The sequence below is a fragment of the Glandiceps talaboti genome, chromosome 23, assembly GCF_964340395.1.
Source record: "Glandiceps talaboti chromosome 23, keGlaTala1.1, whole genome shotgun sequence".
Lineage (NCBI taxonomy): Eukaryota > Metazoa > Hemichordata > Enteropneusta > Spengelidae > Glandiceps > Glandiceps talaboti.
Window position 1 is genome coordinate 5,577,884 of NC_135571.1, and position 20,853 is coordinate 5,598,736.

At 36.4% G+C, this 20,853-nt stretch overlaps 2 pseudogenes; both read left to right on the forward strand.

Annotated features, from left to right (window-relative positions):
- The first annotated feature begins 8,804 nt into the window (after positions 1-8,804).
- Positions 8,805-10,717, forward strand: LOC144453193 (uncharacterized; annotated as a pseudogene).
- Positions 10,718-12,505: 1,788 nt separating this feature from the next.
- Positions 12,506-15,557, forward strand: LOC144453194 (galactosylceramide sulfotransferase-like; annotated as a pseudogene).
- Positions 15,558-20,853: the final 5,296 nt, after the last annotated feature.

Genomic DNA, 20,853 nt, shown 5'->3' on the forward strand with positions numbered 1-20,853 from the left:
GACTAGTGTATTCAAAATGGCGGAGAAGACAATTCCACTTTTCAGAGGGGTGTGCCAAATTGTTTAGAGGGACAATCATTAAATATTGTGTACTTCGACTTTTATACTGTTTACATGTATATAGTTCTTAAACGATTAATTGATTGATTATTAAATCGATTGATTGATTGATTGATTGATTGATTGATTGATTGATTGATTGATTGATTGATTGGTTGGTTGATTGATTGACTGCTTGCTTGATTGATCGATCGATTAATTAACTGGCTAGTTCGGGAGTGAAATCAAGTTAGCCTACTTTTAGCAAAGTTTAATGCGGTGACGTGCGCGATCTCTTGCTTGAATATGAAACATGATTATGTAGACGTAGACTCGGGGTAGGAATGGAAAACTTTGCAAAAAAATGTCAAATAAGCAACTATTAATAGAATATAACAAAAATAATCTTCGCAAACCACTTTAAAGCAGTTTATGAATATAAGTTTAATTTTGTGCTATATTTAAGGACACTGCAAGAAGTTAAATTGTAAATTTGGACTGAGATAAAAGAGAGAGAAAGAGAGAGGGAGAGAGAGAGAGAGAGAGAGAGAGAGGGAGAGAGAGAGAGAGAGAGAGAGAGAGAGAGAGAGAGAGAATATACACAAACACATTCTCATGATTAAACCGTCTTAATATTTTTTTATTCAATACAGGCATAACAAATTAAGTTATTGCGGGGAAGCCACAAGGTATTTTGCACGCGGTTATATAATATGATATATTGGTAAACGACCACATTTTTCTCTCCCCCCCCCCCTTCAGACCACCAGAATTTGCATGCCTTTCCCCTTCGCACCCCCAATTTTTTTCGTGACCCCCCCCCCCCCATTTTCTCCTTTGCCGTAAATTCTTCACGTTCCATGATCCATAAGATTCAATGCAGATGTGTACATGCATCATAAGTACGCAAGTACGGGCACATGCAGGCAGACATACACACACACACACACACACACACTCACACACACACACACACACTGAGGCAGACAGAGACAGACAGGCAGGCAGACAGACAGACAGACAGACAGACTTCGATTCATGTCATTTACAATAATATTAGATGTAGTTTGAGAAAGGTGTGCAAGTATTACATCGAAATTGAATCTTATATTGTAGCATGGGAGTGGGCGTATGTCTGACAGTTCTTCGCACGTTCTTTAGAATGCGGGAGTAAACCAAAGTAAATTTCAAATTGTCAAATAAGTGCCAATTAATAAGAACGTGACGGTTGAAGTACGGTTGGTGATAAACAATTGATTGAAAATATTACTCTGGGAATAACTTGAACAGTTATAAGCCAAACACGCGGAGTCTGTATTTGTTCTGTTCATTTCAGTGTCTCTCTTTCCTCAGATTCTAGTGTCATTGGTGTACATGATACATACTCTTCCAGGCTAAATAAATCCACTGTTTCATATTCTGCGTATACACCCGTTAAATCTAAAATTGAAAACACGATATTCTACATTGCAATTGCTTGTATTGGTTCACCTAGTTTATCTAAAATCGTTGTGATTTTTTTCAGATAGGTAAGCCCCAGGTTGTGTTACCATGGAAACGGTGCAGTAGACATAAAGCATGATAGAAATCAAACATGGCATCTCTCTCTCTATTAGATTTTTTTTTGAAATCTCAATTAATAGATTTATGAGTTTGTGTCGCGTTGACAAATTAAGTGTTTTTTATATGTACTGCGTAGTAATTCCTTCGACTGCTGACCACAGCTTCTGTGACGGGTTCATCAGCTTATTTCTTTCGGGACAATATTCCCAGATAAATCATTTCCTTTTCAATGTATACCTCGCCCAGATAATTTCCGTTTTAAAGTATACCTCGCCCGAAGTAAACATATAGTTGATGTAATATTTTTCTGACAAGTTTTTGGTTTGTTTTCATTCTTATTTTATTCTGAGCTGATTTTCTGTGTTTTCGTAATCACAGTGTTTTCAGATTTTGAAGTCGATTTGACATCTGCCTTGTACGTCATCAATCCATATGGAATTTTCCATTGTAAGCTAACTTCTAACTGATAAGACAGAAGGCTTTTATATCGAATTATAACAAATCTAAGTTTCATTAGCTGTCCTAGCAGGCTGCAGATGCAGCTGGATGGTTGCCCTAGCAACCACACACAAGGAACGCAGGTTGTCCATCCATGTACCAGTGGAGGCTGACGTGTCATTGCTCAGTCATGAACATCAGGGGGGACGGGACATTGCATGCAGGGGTCGGGAGTCGGTTCTTTTCACAAGTTTAGTCGAGTCTCAGACCAACGGGTGTTTCGAGGTTCAGTGCTCGAAAAAGGTGACTCTCCTCCCAGACAAAATATTATCAAGTTGACCTCCCTCCTCTCTCACTGGAAAATATGTGATCAGAACATCATTGCATGAAAAAATAGTGACCTTCCCCCAAACACGGGCATGAAAAATGGTCGCCCTCCGACATTCATTTAACCGAATGACGGCCATAGTTGTCGTTAAGTATCAATATTTACTACGTAACTTAAAAACTGTAATGCATAGAAATTAATTCCATTCAAGTGTCTACCCCCATGTATTCAGTTATACTTACAGCAGTGTACATCATTGTTCATTTCCTTGAAAACAAGATGGTGAATCCCCAAGTTTCTTTTATTATATATTTCAAAGGGACTGAGAACAAGCTTTCACGTGACAAACTTTATCTCCAGTAAATTCCTACCCGAAGCGCTTTCTTACACGTTCGAAAAAATATTACTTATAATTTAAGAATTAAATTCAATAGGTGTAAATAAAAACGATATATGGTTTTAAAAATATATTAACCATAACACCAAAGTAAAGCATTTTCTGTATTTACCACAATCGTTTATAGCATCCATATCAAGTACAACCCATAACACCAAAGTAAAATGTTTTCTGTATGTACCACAATTGTTTATAGCATCCATATCAAGTACAGCCCATAGCACCAAAGTAAAGCATTTTCTGTATGTACCACAATCCTAGCATCCATATAAAGTGTAAAAATATACTGTTTCATTTGCTAATTGACCACATTAGAAAGACCACATGCTATAGGCTTAAGCTTGTAAATAAACCAACTGAAACAGTATACTTTTACACTTGATATGAATACTACAAACAAGATTAGCACATTAAGTGCTTTGCTTCAGTGTTACTCGTTGTACAAATGATCACCGTCAAAATAATTTGAAATATCAAAAGTTCTAGATAAAATTAAAGACACTGCTAAATGGGTCGACCGGTTCTGATGAAACTGATGTGTTATTTTAGCCTGATACAGCGTAACGTGCCTCGTGACTCGGAGAGTCTATCAGTGCTGAAAAACAGGACGTATCTTTAATACAGTAATGCATTTATGAAATGCCATTTAATACTTATCTGATGCCAATATATTTATGAAATAAAAAAGTGGATAATATGACCAACAGTGTCATGACAACTAACCATATTAAAAGCATGTTAAACTTAGAAACGGTGGAAAAACTGTAGATTGTTTGAACGCCACCAACGACATCATTTACTATTTTTACATTCAGTGCACGCAGACTCGGAGGGAATTCGGAAATAGTATGCACGTAGCCTATTATATAGCGAAGGAAGCTTAAGTCTATAAAGGATACAGAGCTCTATCTGATCAACTCATGTTTCTCCGTCAATAAGCTTGGCTAATCGGATATCACCGGAAAATGTCAGCATATACAACGATCTTCTACCAACTGTATCCTTAGCCTGTCTAACGCTGTGCTAAAACTTACTACTTTCAGCAGGTTTTTCTACTAATCACATTGTAATCTTTCACTCCCTGATGTTTAATTGTAAACAAATTGTTGATAGGACCGAGGCTGGCGTGTCACTCCACCGTCAGATAATATGACACACATACACTCTAACATCACTCAGATGGTAACCAAACAACTCCAACATTTGATGTTAAATTAGCAACTAGAACACAATACAAGATACGTTGCAACTTTGTTTATTATACCAGTCTGAGATTAGATATCCCACAGTGTTGATATCCTGAAGACTCTACTTAAAACTTTACTGGTGAAAATGTACATGTACACTAATTAAACATCAAGGAGTGAAAGATTACACTGGGATCTTGCTGAAAGTAGTTAGTGTTAGCACAGCCTGATATTAGTCTATCTGCTAGACCTCGGATGTTCTTCCGATAGAATACGACACACGCCCGAACATCGCTATCGAGGATGTTCGGGCAAGCCCTCACTGCAAACTCCATTCGCTTATAGTATCGAAAGAAAGCCCTAACGTCTAGCAGCAAGACGAAGCCTGATATAAGCTAAGAGGTACAGTTGGTAGAAGATCATTGTAATCTAGACGTATGTAGGTGCATTATATACGTAATACTACACTGTTACACAGAACTCAAAAATAATTGAAGTGTCTTAGTATTGGTATTTTCAGTGAATATCGTTGTTCGTTATCTGATCGAAAAAAAAATTATCCACATTACAACTAGTGCAACTTTACAGTATATCTACAAAGTACCACATCTCAACATGAAGAAAAATTATATTCATTGCATTGCATACCTAATGTGGGTAGTACATGTATGCATTTAGATTTTTTTACTGTTGTAGTAAACAAAATAGCTTGGTTTGACTCCCCCCCCCCCCCGGTGATATAACTATACAGGATGTATGTACCATAAGGACATGAAACTAAAAGTCATTTTTCTATTGCCACGCTATGTACACAATGACGTCATTGCCCGAGTATGAACGTTATTTGCGTTATATGGATCTTGGAGTAATTCAGTATTATTACTCAACGTATATGTAGCCAGAAATCAGTCTAGTCGAGAAATATTCTTTAAAATGGTGGTAAACAGATTGGAAGAAAGCGTCGTTCTCTTCAGGAAGTCGTTAAAAAATGCTTAGATGCACTACAAGTGTGCAAAGATTGCGTTGACGTCAAAGCATATACTATTTTAGTGGAGTAAATAGGTATCTATGGCAATGGGCGCCGATGGCCACCGGCAATGAATGTCTTGTCATGCGCACTCCTGTCATTACGTAACATGCAAATTAGTTTATTGTTGTCAAAAAGTGAAAGCACTAAAAAGACTCCGGAAATTAATGTACACGTCGATTCACAGTAGACCTGTCGGGGGACGATGCCGTCTCAATCGAACGATCACAAACAGCATCGTAAAATCATACTCACCAATCCTACCTGAAGTGTCTTGAATTCGTGGAACATCGGTCTGATTTCGTGAAACTTCGGACGGAAAGGTGAGATAATGATATTCATTAAAACGAGACAGTGTTCATGACGAACCAGTACATTTGCTATTTAGTCGTGGATTTTCTTACAACTGTAATTGAAATGGCGGTACCTGCAATACAAAGCTAGATTCTTCCTACACGCATATTTTATTTTCATATATTGCAGATTCCTTCAGTTTTACCTGAGATCGGTATCATTAGTACTATTTCAAACACTGTTATGTAAACAGTATATACAAGTAACGCGACCACCATTCTGATTTGAAAATCTGAAGTAGCGAATACAGCTCGATTTCTTTATTTACCTCTATTTCCTTCGTTTAGTTAGTGTCGTTTGTTTTTCGATATTGTTGTTCCAGGAGTAATCGCCAGGTGGGAAGGCGACGATCACTCCCAGAAGAATCAAAATCGAAATTATATGGCATAGACGATAGAGGTAAATAAAGAAATCAGATCAGATTTTTATCAAATTGTACGATCCTGTCCTACATCCTAAAGGGTTTAGTGATATATAATGAAACACATTTCCTCGAATCTCTACTCTATGATCCATTATTTTATCATATTTATATTCATATTTAAAAACGGGTTGATTGAATGTGATTTGATAGAATGCTATAATATGTAGAATATTACTTTTTCACGCATGTTATTGAGTATGACATCTTAAATGTCTTAGAGTCGACAGATTATGCGTACTTTGCTGATTGACCTGTCAATGTGATAAATCCACTTAAAGTATCTCGGAATATCAAAATTTCCATTCACTAGCTATGATGTGGATAGACGGCGATCACCCATTGACAGGACGTACGCCATCTTTATTAACGTTACATAACTACTTTCTTTTGTGATCGAAAGTATTGTTTGTTTTGAAAGCGATTTGACAGTATTTGAATTCTTCAGTATCTTGTTTTCACAGGTAGATTATATTTGGTTTGGCGTCACCTAATATTGATATTAGAAACTCGTCGTATGTATGTATGTATGTATGTATGTATGTATGTATGTATGTATGTATGTATGTATATGTGTGTATGTATGTATGTATGTATGTATGTATGTGTATGTGTGTGTGTGTGTGTGTGTGTGTGTGTGTGTGTGTGTGTGTGTGTAACTACTGTAAGCAAACTTTTGAAATTCTGTTGGAATGGATCACGACAAGTGTCAATGAAGAATTAAATGTGACATGCCATCCGTCGCTCTCAAGATATATAAATTCGATCTAAAAAGGTATCTTAAGACAAAACTGTTGAACTAGAACTGTTCATGAAATAGCGACATTACTAGGCAAATTTGGTTTTAAAAATGTATTTTTCTGTCAAAAATGTTGAACGTCAAATCTGTCTGTGTTAGTACCTAATACGTTTTTCTATATCTGTCATACTGTCTGTTTGTTTGTCAGTCTCAATCTATCTCTTGCGCGTGCGAATCGAGTTTACTCAATATGAATCCGGGCTTGCCTGGCGAGTGCCAACTATCCCACAATACACCACGGTTTACTGCGATCAAACATGGCGGCGCCCAGCAGTTCCAACGATACACTGATCGATCTAGATGTTGCGTACGATATTTGGCATAACATTAAAGCTATTGGCTACTCAGAAGTTCCAAGTAGTGTGTTTGCTTTACATATGATAAAAATTCACAGACAGTATTGTGAGGAATGTTTCCCAAGTGATTGTCAACAACAAGATGATGACCGCAGTCATGGCAGTTACCACTCCAGTGGTGTTGCTGCTGTTAGCCAGCGACAAGTCAAAATGGAGACATCGACAGAGTGTGACACCCAAAGTGATGATATATCACAGTCTACGTCTATTACGATAAAGTAAGTCAGTTTAATTTATGGTCTGCATTTGTTCATTTAAATTTATGTCACGAAAAAATGCGGAATGGTGGCGACTTTTTTCAGTGCAATGTCACATTGTCGTTGATCATCATAGACACATTACTTCCGTCGGCCCAATTTCAATTATTCCCTACTTCAGCTAGTCCCAAATTTCAAAAGTTCATAGTTACATATTTACTTGAAAATAAATCAAAATACAATGACTATTACTGTGGTAATGTTTTCACTACATGAGAGACTTTAGGCATACAGTAATGTCTGCTTAGTACTACATGTCTATGTGTACCAGTATCATGTATTCTCTGAACGTAATACTAATAAGTAATATTCATGCAGTAATCTTTCAATGTAATTCCACCCGCTTTAACACATACAGAGTCAAATGACACAAATTGATTTGATGCACTGTCTCTATTGTATTTGAAAGTACAAATATTGGTACCGCATTTTATCTGTAAAGGAGAAAAGTCTGCAATGATATTCAATTTCTGTCATGACATTCTGGTTTCAACGCACACCATAATTCTTTCAACCAAATATGCATGTGTGAGAGACATGTATAGTGTCAGTGGCAACAATAAAACCACAATAGGAGGGGAGACATTTTTTAGCTTTTCGGACGTTACCATACATGCAGTATGTTGTCTAAATGTAGCCCATGTAATTATAAATATTGCGCAATGATGTCAGAGCCAATGTATGTCACTTCAACATTATTACTCACCAAAAAATACTGTGTTCTCAATGTCATTAGCCCTTAGTGTGAGCCACATATAAGCGTAAATGCAGTGTGGCTCATGTCTGTCATTACACAAAAATAAACATGGGTTGTAATATTTTGGTATACACATGTACAGTATACACTGTGTAGTCTCAGTTAGTGATCCAAATGCTCTCAAATGTACAATCAAAGCCTTCATTGGTCCGGTAGGACTCCCATGCAACATAAAATTAAATGATTTACTTAAAAGTAAAAAAATAATAGTGGCCATTGTATATGTAAATTAAGGTCTCTATGGGTCACTAGTTCATACATTGTACCATGTGACAATGGTCTAAGCCAATCACAGTAGGCTGTATGAAAATGTTGTATTATTAAAAAGTGATATTTACTGAGGTACACACCAATCTAACACGTCAGTTATTTCTTTAACATTTCTACCCATGTTTTACCAATAGATATGTGAAATTAGAAACCACAGATGACCAGTATCAACAAGACTCACAGGAGGTGATGGCAAGGCAAGAACTTGGAACTAACTTCTACTCAGCTGATAATCACCAACTATTAAGTACAGAAGACCATTCAGAAACTGTACCAGACTTGGCCAGTGAATGTGGAACAAACAATCATGGCTCTCCAGGCAATTCTGTAGATACCACTTTTGCACAAAATACAAGTAAAGGTGATAATTTGATGAACTCCATGACAATAAAGAAAGAAAAAAGTGATGATGATAATCAACCAACAAACAAACAATCTCAGTGCTTACAATATGAGGACAGGAATGAACAAAGGGCTGTTATTGCAGAAAGTCTCGTCAGTAAACCGTTTCCAACTCAAATAATAAAAGTCACATTACATGGAGATACTTTTGAAAGGATGGATAGTTCACTTTCAGACATTAATGATAAAGATAACATTATGCGTAAAACTTTACCAAACCAAAACATCAATCATAGTAGCATTGGAAATCACAGTATGACATTACGAAAGAAAAAGTCATGTGGACACACACAGATTGGTAAAGGTTCTAATACAAGTAGTGATTTTGAGAAAGACACAATTAAATCACCATTAGAATGTAAAGAGTGTGGTGAAGAATTTTGTGAAAGGAGAGATCTGAACAGACATGTTAGAGTCCATGAAACTAACAAGTCGTATTTCCTCAAATGCTGTGGTAAGGTATCTAATCAAAACAATCATGGAATGACACAATTTAGAATCCACAAAAATAAAAGACCATTTGTACATGTATGTAAGGAGTGTGGTAAAGGGTTTAAACTGAGTGGGAATTTAAAGACACATACAAGAATCCATACAAATGAAAGACCATTTGCATGTAAGAAGTGTGGTAAAGAGTTCCATACCATTAGCCAGTTAAAATTACACATGATAATCCATACAAATGAAAGACCATATGTATGTAAGGAGTGTGGTAAAGGGTTTAATAGGAGTAGCACTTTAAAGGTACATAGAAGAATCCATACAAATGAAAGACCATATGTATGTAAGGAGTGTGGTAAAGGATTTAATCATAGCAGTGCACTGAAGACACATACAAGAATCCATACAGATGAAAGACCATTTGCATGTAAGGAGTGTGGTAAAGGGTTTAATACGAGTAGCAGTTTAAACACTCATAGAAGAATCCATACAAATGAAAGACCATTTGTATGTAAGGAGTGTGGTAAAGGGTTTAATAGGAGTTGCAATTTAAAGATACATACAAGAATCCATACAAATGAAAGACCATTTGTATGTAAGGAGTGTGGTAAAGGGTTCCATACCAATAGCCATTTAAAGGTACATAGAAGAATCCATACAAATGAAAGGCCATTTGTATGTAAGGAGTGTGGTAAAGGGTTTAATAGGAGTTGCACTTTAAAGATACATACAAGAATCCATACAAATGAAAACCTATTTGTATGTAAGGAGTGTGGTAAAGGGTTTAATCATAGCGGTACACTGAAGACACATATAAAAATCCATACAAATGAAAGACCATTTGTATGTAAGGAGTGTGGTAAAGGGTTTAATAGCAGTGGGAATTTAAAGATACATAGAATAATCCATACAAATGAAAGACCATATGTATGTAAGGAGTGTGGTAAAGGGTTTAATATGAGTTGCAATTTAAAGGTACATATAAGGATCCATACAAATGAAAGACCATTTGTATGTAAGGAGTGTGGTAAAGGGTTCCATACCAATAGCCATTTAAAGGTACATAGAAGAATCCATACAAATGAAAGACCATTTGTATGTAAGGAGTGTGGTAAAGGGTTCTATAGTAGGGGGAATTTAATAATGCATAGTAGAAGCCATGCAAATGAAAGACCATTTGTATGTGAGGAGTGTGGTAAAGGGTTTAATACGAGTAGCAGTTTAAACACTCATAGAAGAATCCATACAAATGAAAGACCATTTGTATGTAAGGAGTGTGGTAAAGGGTTCCATACCAATAGCCATTTAAAGGTACATAGAAGAATCCATACAAATGAAAGACCATTTGTATGTAAGGAGTGTGGTAAAGGGTTCTATAGTAGGGGGAATTTAATAATGCATAGTAGAAGCCATGCAAATGAAAGACCATTTGTATGTGAGGAGTGTGGTAAAGGGTTTAATACGAGTAGCAGTTTAAACACTCATAGAAGAATCCATACAAATGAAAGACCATATGTGTGTAAGGAGTGTGGTAAAGGGTTTAATACGAGTGGGAATTTAAAGACACATAGAAGAATCCATACAGAATGAAAGACCATTTGTATGTAAGGAGTGTGGTAAAGAGTTTAAAGACAATAATACTCAGGACAATCCATGCAAAGGAAAGACCATTTGTACATAAAGAAAGTGTTGGAAAGGGTTTAAACAAAGTATCACTGTGAAAACAGGCATTAAAATCCACCCAAATGAAAGCATGGTTATATGTAAAAAATGTAGTAAAGGTTCTTGTACATGTATAGTGGTAGTCTGATAGAATGTAAAAAGAAGCTGGAAATATAGAATACATTCTATGTAGATTGTTGCAAAAGGTTAAAACAAAGTGATTGCCCAAAGGCACTTATCACAAATTATACTAAAGAAAAAGTTTCACCAAAGCAGCACACTGAAAATATCACCTCTAATCCACAGCACATAATCAAATGGTCATATGTTTGTGACAAGGTTTTCACAATAAAGAGAGCAACTTAACAAGACATGTGACAAGTTAGCCAAATAAATTTTAGATGAGAAACATTTTCTTTTATTTTCCATGTTTGTTAGATGAAAGATTTTCTTTTACCATAGTTGTGATCTTCCTTATAACGATACATATTTTACAAAAAAAAAAACCATGTTAAATTTTGGCAAAAAATGAATAATAAGTAGCCGTATTAACATGTTGTGGACAATGTTCAATGTTTTGTTAGTTTTTTCAAGATCTTAATTACCATTTTTCTGGAAAATTTCATAACAAAACTGTAAATATATGCATATTAATTACCCTGGTTTGCATATTTATCAAATTTTTGGTTTTATTTATATGTCAAGGATTTGCCTGTAATTACGTAAGAATTGTAATCTGATGTACATCTTTTATTGTCTTAGTAAAATTTATGCCTTTTTAATTTTTTGACCACTGTATTTTTTAATCCCCAAAGAGAACCAACTGTTCAAGATTTTGTATGTTTTTTAAAGACATTAATTACCAATTTTCAGAATAATCTAATAACAATAATGAATACATGCATATTGATTACCTTAATTAGCATATTTTGGGCAGTTTTTGGTGATTTGTATTTGTTTCTCAGAGACTGGCCTGTAAGAATTGTAATTTGCATATTGATTACCTTAATTAACATCTTTTGTTGTCTTGAGTAAAAAGTATGCTGTTTAATTTTGTTGACTAATTAGTATTTTTATTCCCAAACGGAAACACCCTGAGAGGATTAACACTTTGGGTTCCATCCATGCATGCATAAGTTCCCCTCATATCTCTGGCATACACCAACCGATTTCAAACCTGGTACAAAGGGAACATACTATGTGAGACATGGCCTTGTCATTTTGTTTTACAACCAAATAAAATATAGCCAAAATGGTGGCCATATTTGTTGTTAAATTTCACGGTATGCATCATAGCTTTGGATGTATAATAGTATACATTGTATGTAGTGTGTGTGTATGTATGTATGTATGTATGTATGTATGTATGTGTGTATGTATGTATGTATGTATGTATGTATGTATGTATGTATGTATGTATGTATGCATGCATGCATGCATGAATGTATGCATGGATGGATGTATGTGTGTGTGTGTGTGTGTGTATGTATGTATGTATGTTGTATGTATGTATGTGTGTGTATGAATGTATGTATGTATGTATGTATGTATGTATGTATGTATGTATGTATATGTATATACGTATTGCTGTGTGGGCAGGAGGGTGTGTTAGCATGCGTTTGTGGTATTTAAAGCATATTATTTGACGTATTGAGAGTAAATCGTCAAACATTTCTCAGTAATTGTCATGGCAAAGGCTGAAAAATATAAGGAAAACCAAAAGCAATATGCAAGTAACAGCGTTGCTGTTGTTGTTGTCATCTAATTCTAATTACATTATTGTAATCTTTACATTTTATTTCAGACCATGGGTGTTGTGAAGGTCATCTTAAGTTTATTTCGAAGACGTCAGTTACCCCTAATCATACTTCTCAGTGTCTGTATCGTATTACTTTTAATGGTTAAGTTTCATCTTCACACGACAAATCCAAGAAACTCTGGGTAAGTGTTTATTGTTAGGTGCTAGTTTGGTTAAATTGCTCGTTATCACCTTGATCCTTATTATTGTTCGTTACATGCGTTAGAAAGGATTATGCTATGCTATGCTATGCTATGCTATGTTAGATAAACAATGGATATAATGTTCGTAGAATTGAAAGATAAACCAGTGTTTTGATAATGGAAAGCGCAAACAAACAAACAAACAGAAGCAAAATGAGGCTGATGAAATATTTGAAATAACTTAAATAAGCTTATTCTGTTGTTGTATCGCCATATTAATCACTCACTCACCCATCCACTCACTCACTCACCATCCACACGGCCATCCACAAACTAACCCACAAACTCGCTCACTCACTCACTCACTCACTCACTCACTCACTCACTCACTCACTCACTCACTGACAAACTCACTCACTCACTCACTCACTCACTCACTCACTCACAAACTCACTCACTCACTCACTCACTCACTCACTCACTCACTCACTCACTCACCTACTCACCTACTCACCTACTCACTCACTCACTCACTCACTCACTAACAAACTCACTCACCCTCTCACTCACTCTCAGTCACCCACCCATCCAACCACCCACTCACTCACACGTGAATAAAATACACATCATATCTTATAGTCTACGTAAATAAATGCCTGCAAATTCTCATGACTATTTGTTATTGATAACTAATCATTAATGCCATTTCGTTTTTTCTTCCTTGTGAACTACAAATTTCAACATTTTTATTTAGAAATTCTAGTGTTGATATTGATAATGATAAAACAAACTCCAAATCTCTCCATCAACTTCTGTCATTCTCCCTGTCTATCTTTCACCATCGCTCATTTAGATGTTTATCATTTTTCCTAGACCTTCCATCATGCTTTGTTGTATAATCCTCCGAATCATTCTCTCCTTTCTTATATTTTATCTATACCCCCAGATTACAGGAAGCATACGAACATGGATGGAGTAAAGAAAAACGAATGGTAGATGGTGGCAATGAACCTCGGGGTTATCTCCAGGTAATGTATGATTGCTTACGACACAACATTGAAGTAACATGCGCCCTTTGGCGATTTCCGAAACTTAACCAGACGAAAGGTTGTTCCAGCTACAATCTTGTATTGCTATGAAAGACTGGTCGTTGTGGGCGCTCTTAATACAGCTCGGTTGATTATTAGCAATGAAAGGATTACGTAATTTTGATTAAAATCAATAATAGAGATATTAATATTAATTTATTAAGAGTAATTTACATCGTTAAATTTCCAATACTGTGTTCTACATTTTATATTTTTTGTGTAAAGATATTTTAGATAGTTTTGTTTCATTTTATTTGTGTACCCACTCTGTATTGTCAGAAGGTATAGTTCGTGATGATGACTACGATCATATTAATTTGCATAAAGGTTGATTGAATGTGAAAACTCGTGTTTTGCATCTTTCAAACAAACACTTATTTTATTCACAGAAATTCTTTCCTGATGATTATGTTCTATCGTATTACGACAATAGTTATGATTTCAACAACTCGACAACTCCATGTACACCGAAAAATAAGATAGCTTTCCTCAAAATGCATAAATGTGGAAGTAGTACTATACAGAATATCATGATACGTCACGGCCAGAAATTCAATTTGACGTTCGTCCTCCCGCCAAAGAAGAACATTATCAGTTATCCAGCACCGTTCCATAAAAGTGCAATAGCAAAGTTACCCATTGAAAGCTATGATATGTTGGCACATCATACACGGTTTTCAAAAGAAGGTAATGTACAATCCATTTATTCATGATCAGTAGAAATATTGATTTGGTCGTGCGCAAAAATGTCAGAAATAAGAATTTTTTTATTTTTCAAAACAATTCACCCTTTTTAATAATTAACTTTGATTAAAATTAATTCAGATGGACTATTTTTATAATTTTGGTCTAAAATTTAAAGGAAAATTGCCAAACTAACACGAAAAGTCAAAGTTGTTACAGTACTGGAACAATAGAATGGCCGTTGCTAAAATATTTGACTTTAACACTAGAGGACGACCTTTACTTGAAAATTTTCATGTAGCAGATGGCCAGATTTGTTGTTTAAGCGAGTGTACGTGTATTGAATAAAATTATATTTTCTTTCAATTCACAGGTATATTAGAAGTCATGTCGGACGAAACTATCTTCATCACAATTATTCGTGAGCCTGTCGCCATGTATGAAAGTTTATTTACATATTTCAGGATGCCATATTTGTACGGAATTCAAGGCCCCAAAGCCCTGGATACTTTCTTTGAAGCTCCCGATCGTTACATTTTTCTATCGCACAGTGAGACTGCGTACAGCATGAGGAACCCGATGTTGTTTGATTTAGGTATGCGAATCTGGGACATGGGGAACCGAGAAAAGACAATACAGTACCTACAATATATACACAGAACATTTTCACTCGTCATGATCGCAGAATATTTTGAAGAATCCCTCATTCTCATGAAAGATTTGTTGTGTTGGAATTTAGATGACTTTGTTTATGTCGCACTCAACAAAAGAAGCGCAGTCTCGGTAAAAAGTGTTAGCGTTGAAACTACTGTGCGCATGCGTGAATGGAACTCCGGCGACGTCCTGCTCTATGAGTATTTCAACCACACATTTTGGGAAAAGGTACACGCGTTCGGGATAGATAGAATGAAGGAAGAAGTAACACTTTTGCGGGAGAAAAGAGACGCTGTTTACGAAATGTGTATAGAAAAAGAAGCAGAAAACACACAAAGAGTCTGGCATCCTCTCGGAATCAAAGTTGGCGACTTCATTCTGAAAGAGGGTGCCGAAAACAATCGCCTATGCCGACGGATGACGCGCCCAGAATTGATATACACCGATATTTTGAGAAAAACGCAACAACAAAAATTCAAAAAGCGAGGTTGATGACTTCTTGTATATTATAGTTATATTTTTGGAAGAAAATGAGCAGATTGCGTGAATAATGACGTCATCGTTATAAGGTTACTATGGATACTTTATTGCAATAAACCAGGACTGATGATATGGTTTACAATGGAAGATTTTGGGAAACAGGATGCAATGAAAAAAACTGGATACGCAATTAGTTTCTTCTTTTTAAGATGAATAATTATGAATAAAGAATATAACGCAATATTTTGTCTTATGTTAATGTTTGATGACGTAATACATTGTAATGACGTAATGTCTTTAAACATCCTACTTCTTTCCGTGTTACGATCCCTAAACTTGAAGAGCTCGTGAATGTGATAACAGGTCATCTGACACCTGTTGATTCAACTGTGCGTAATGATTTAGTGCGACTGTTCATAGAGTGCGCCCTCAACAATTCTGATCAGCAGTTACTCAGGACGGTAAAGCTAAACTTTAATTTTACTTTCACGATCCCTTCCCCCAATATCTAGAGACTCAATCTGGTTTATCTGTCTATATCTGGTTTCTGTGTGTGTGTGTGTGTCTGTCTGTCTGTCTGTCTGTCTGTCTGTCTGTCTGTCACTGATGTCATGTCTCTCTATCCTGCCCTGCCAATGAGTAATAGTCATCATACAACAGTGCTACATATATTTGTAACTTTCTTTCACAAAGCCTATTCAGTCAATTGTACTAAATCATATATAGCGATGAGAAATAGCGGCCGATTCCATTGTGCGTGAATCAACCCTTTCACACGGCTAAATAAACACAACACCTCTCCTCTATTCCAATGTTACAACACTACCGCTATAAGTCGACCAGTCACCTATGTGTGAAAAAAATCACTGAAAAGATTTTTTTTACATCAATTCACTGGAGAGGATTTTATTCCCAGACTGTGGTGTTGAGTAATGACTGGCTGATAAGACCGTCTTTGTTCGTCTGCTTCGGTTGACCTCACGAATGCAAACTGGGTCACCACTACCACTTTTTCATTTAAACCCAAAATTGTCCATACTTTATCTGCATTCGTGGAAATGCTTTCAAAAACGTCAGCAGTTTCAACATCATTGTCACACATTCAAATATTACAAATTTAATGTCGTTTTCTCTCGAAATTTCGAAATTAGAAAGTTTACCGAAACGCCTAGTCCAATGTTATTTCTAGACTATGTACATACATACACCATTCCTTATGTAGTCCGCGGTTGTCTCCAAATGGATGAAAGCGCCTTAGCAACGACATACCTAGCAACGCGTTAGTGTCGGCACATTCCATTATACTAGGTAAGGGTAGGGTAGTATTGAAAAATTCCCCGCCATAGCGACGATATCGAACTCTTATTGCTAAAAGAACACTTAAAAACTGATTTAGTACAACAAAGGCAAGTCGTAAATTACCTCCCCTTTCATCGCTCACCACACCCCTCAAACAATGACACACTGTAACCCCCTCAGAAGAATAAAGACGAGGGGGATGTATGATAAACAGACAGGTCATCTGATTGAAAGGAACGGACATTTTCCGACATATATATAGTCGTTCAACACAACAACATGACGAATGATTGTATGTTTACTGTTTCCAGTTATGCAACTGGGAAAAAGACCCGTTAGAGTACAAAGTCTTAGAGTATACATAACTGACAGGATTAACTTGGATTACAATCTTGGCCATTAATGTGTTTGCTGTGTTTTATCAATCCATTTAAACCTGTTATTTACTCGTAGTAAAGCACTTGTCATAACTTGAACTGGACCGTCAAATGGGAACCACAGAGCGTTGTTGCTGCAACCAGGTAAGGGTTTTTACATCAACGTATTATTGTCACGTCCTTCTATACGTCGTAAATATAACAGTTGATAATTGGGGGTGCCCTTTGAGTTGAAATTTCAACTTAATTGGTCGTTGGGGCACATTTGAAGAGCCATTTCGATCTCAGTGCGGCGGCAACTTGAGTTCAGTGATCGAAGAACTACTCGGTATATGGTGGTCGGAGACGGGGCCACTTTCAATGGTTTTGACGAAAACACCGCTGTGAGGTTACGTCTTGGGTAACGTACAGATGTAAAGCGAGGTATGAATTCTGTCAAATGTATGCCCTGAGAACTCCTACACGTATTTGTTTATGTATAGGGACGCAAACTTGTCGGAATTCTCGAAGCGCATATCTCTAGAGCTAAATTTGATGATTGTGTACTGTACACTTTAATGAAATTTTTTATACGGCGCACTACCTGTGTAAAACGACACGGTAAATTTATTTTCCATTTATCTAATTACTAGTATAGCAGCGAATCACTCTCACTAAAATAGGGCATTCCATCTACTGAAAGTGTAAGTTCCGGTTCACTGAATTGAATTGCCAAGACTATTTTGACGACAAATCGAGTACATTTTGCATACGTGGTTCTTCCCACTACTAAAACGATGGGGACATGTTGCTTCGTCTGCTGCAATGCCGCGAAACGGACGCAAAGGTAAGAGGCCGACCAAACACTATAATTTCGTGGAACATTTTCTTTCATCAAATTTACAATTTATGACTTAAAAACAGAGGAATGAACAACACGTTTAGAAATTTTGATCAAATCGAAATGTTCAGAGCGACCTCGATCGATTCAATAAAGTTCATTCACATCTACCGGAGACTTCCGTCAAAACACCATTCCCCTTTGTAAAAAATCCCATAATTTTTGTCCTATTAAAAATTTATTTTGATAAGAACTCACTGTTATGAATAATTAAATTAGATCCGCTCAAAAGGGAAGCGGGATTTTGTGAAAACAATATGAACTGAACAGAAGGCGATAACATTTGCACGACGTGATTATTGGCGGGAATGGTTGTCGTCAAAATTTTTGAGACTTGACCTGAAATGAACATTCTGTAATAACCAACTATTCTAGTCTGTAAGATACAGACATTCGTGCTACGCTATCAGGCGGCACTCAAGAAGCCCGATATGGCTGAACAACACGACGTATCTTACAGTCTGCCAACTATTCAGTCACTCATTGTTTGGGGCCACCAACACTAATTTCAACAAAAAGGTAGACCAAAATATTTTCATATGAGTGAGTTATTGAGGATGTACAAGTTACCATTGAATTCAACGTTAATTTTAAAACGGCGTCATACTCCGTGACTAGCCGCCCCATTGTTCTTGAATCTTTCAAATTATAAAACACCAAAGACGGCCTCAATTGTACTTGGTCTAATAGAGTAGATTATGTTTGAACTAAAAAATAACCAATCTATTTGCCCATATTGGGGACAGCTGTAACAATATGGCAAAATTATCACTTTCCGTTTCCAAGACAACGAGAACACGACACATTTTTCCAACATTTCTCTACAGCAGGTTTTCGTTTGCTATATGTTTCCACATCTAAGTGGTTTTTTTATTGGAATGTGTAACATTTGTCGTAGTTCGACAAATATAGTTTAAGTTTAGAACAATCATTTTAACTGATTTGCATAATATTTACATTTGACACATTGTCGTCAGCTCAAGTTTGTATGCAGTGGGCCAAAATATTTTCTAAAGTGCGAATAAACATATGTCAGCAACAAGTTTGTCTAACTACTCGAAGGTCGCCTATACATTTTAAAATCATGAAAGCGCCTTTTATTTCATTAATATCGACATGACGTCATCCGCTTCAAACGCTTCAATCATTTCCCGCGTAATTCAATAGAACAAAAGTCTTGATTTGTGAAAAAAAAATCGCGCAAAAATTGACTAATTTTGGACAACAATAATAGAAATGATAATCATCTATCAAACGATACAATAATGTTTCAAAAACAAATCTCGTTTTTCAAGTTTCTTCAAGAAAATGTGCTCACATTTCCAAAACTGTTTGGAAAGCCGACGAATCCTTATTAGTTTCACCTGGTGTAGCAACTATATGAATGTGATAATTTAAGAATAACACCCAGGGAAATCCAGAGGGCTTATAAGGGGATTGGTTTGTCATACTCCGAAATACTAGACGGAAAAGCGGCCAACGAAAGACAAATATAGTACCGGTTTACAAATCCCCGTGTGTGTTTTGTCAAAGTCAGCATATAAAGTGGACACGAAAACGTATTAAGTGGGGATTCTGGTTGTCATCCGACACACGCAAGACGGAAAGAAAGAGAGCTAAAGACAACTACAGCATTAAGTTGGCAGGTGTGGCGTGTCGTCTTGTCAGCCAATAGATTTATAGTGTACATGAATTTGATCAAGTAGGGATTCGGTTTTTCATTCGAGAAATGCACGGCACGTACAGAAAAGAGACCGAAAGACATATTCCGTATTAGTTGACAGATGTGCATAGTTACGATGCCGGATTCTGAATATGTTGTGAACACGAACATTTTCCTGGGAACGCTCTGTCAGCAAAAAAGAACTTGAGAGAAAGGTACTAGTTTGAACCATAGACCCTCCACCCACGTGGAGGGTCTATTTTTGAACGGAATCAGTGATTACATCCATTCATGAAGTTGTCTTACAAAGCCTGCACAAAGTGTGTTGCAGACTATAGCAAGAGATTAGGCGCCAACTTGTTTTCGGAACCCAACACTCCCATCTTTTGCAACAACACATTCTTCAAAAAGTGTGACCATTTTGAATAAACTAGACAATTTTGTATGATACAGTTACCAGCTTTTTGATGTTCTTGATGTTCCTTTAGGACACTAAAGTTGATCTATGTAAAAGTATACGTATCAACAGACGCTCAAAAGTGTTTTCCTTTTCTTAAGTATTGTTAGTAACAGTGTTCTCCACTTATATAATGAATTAAAGTTGATGACTAATTGCATAATGTTGTGCATATATTAGCATGATTAGCGGTGTCCGTCCAGTATTGCCCCCTAAATGCAACATGGGTAATGTACTGGTTTATTCGGTAAGACAGGGAGGGGTACCATGAAAAATCGCCCTAAAACACAGTCCTCTTACGGCATCGTCCAAAATGTACTTCTTATTTCGTTGCGTCGGCAGAAATATGTGCTCTTGTTTGCGAGAATGCCATGAAACTTGATACGTTCTGGCATTTCAGACGCCTACCCACCATATCTTGGAGAGCTTGCAGTTATTGTTCTCCGTGAATACCTTTAGAAATTATTCACCGTCAAGGTTCTGTCCACCACGCAAAACTTTCTAATTTTAGCAAACGTCCGTCGATACATAGTCTGTTTGGCGGCAAATACGAAAACCAAGAACACCGTACAATACGAAGACAACCTCGCCAACCTGAAGACTTAAAGGACTATCGGTACTTACACTATTCC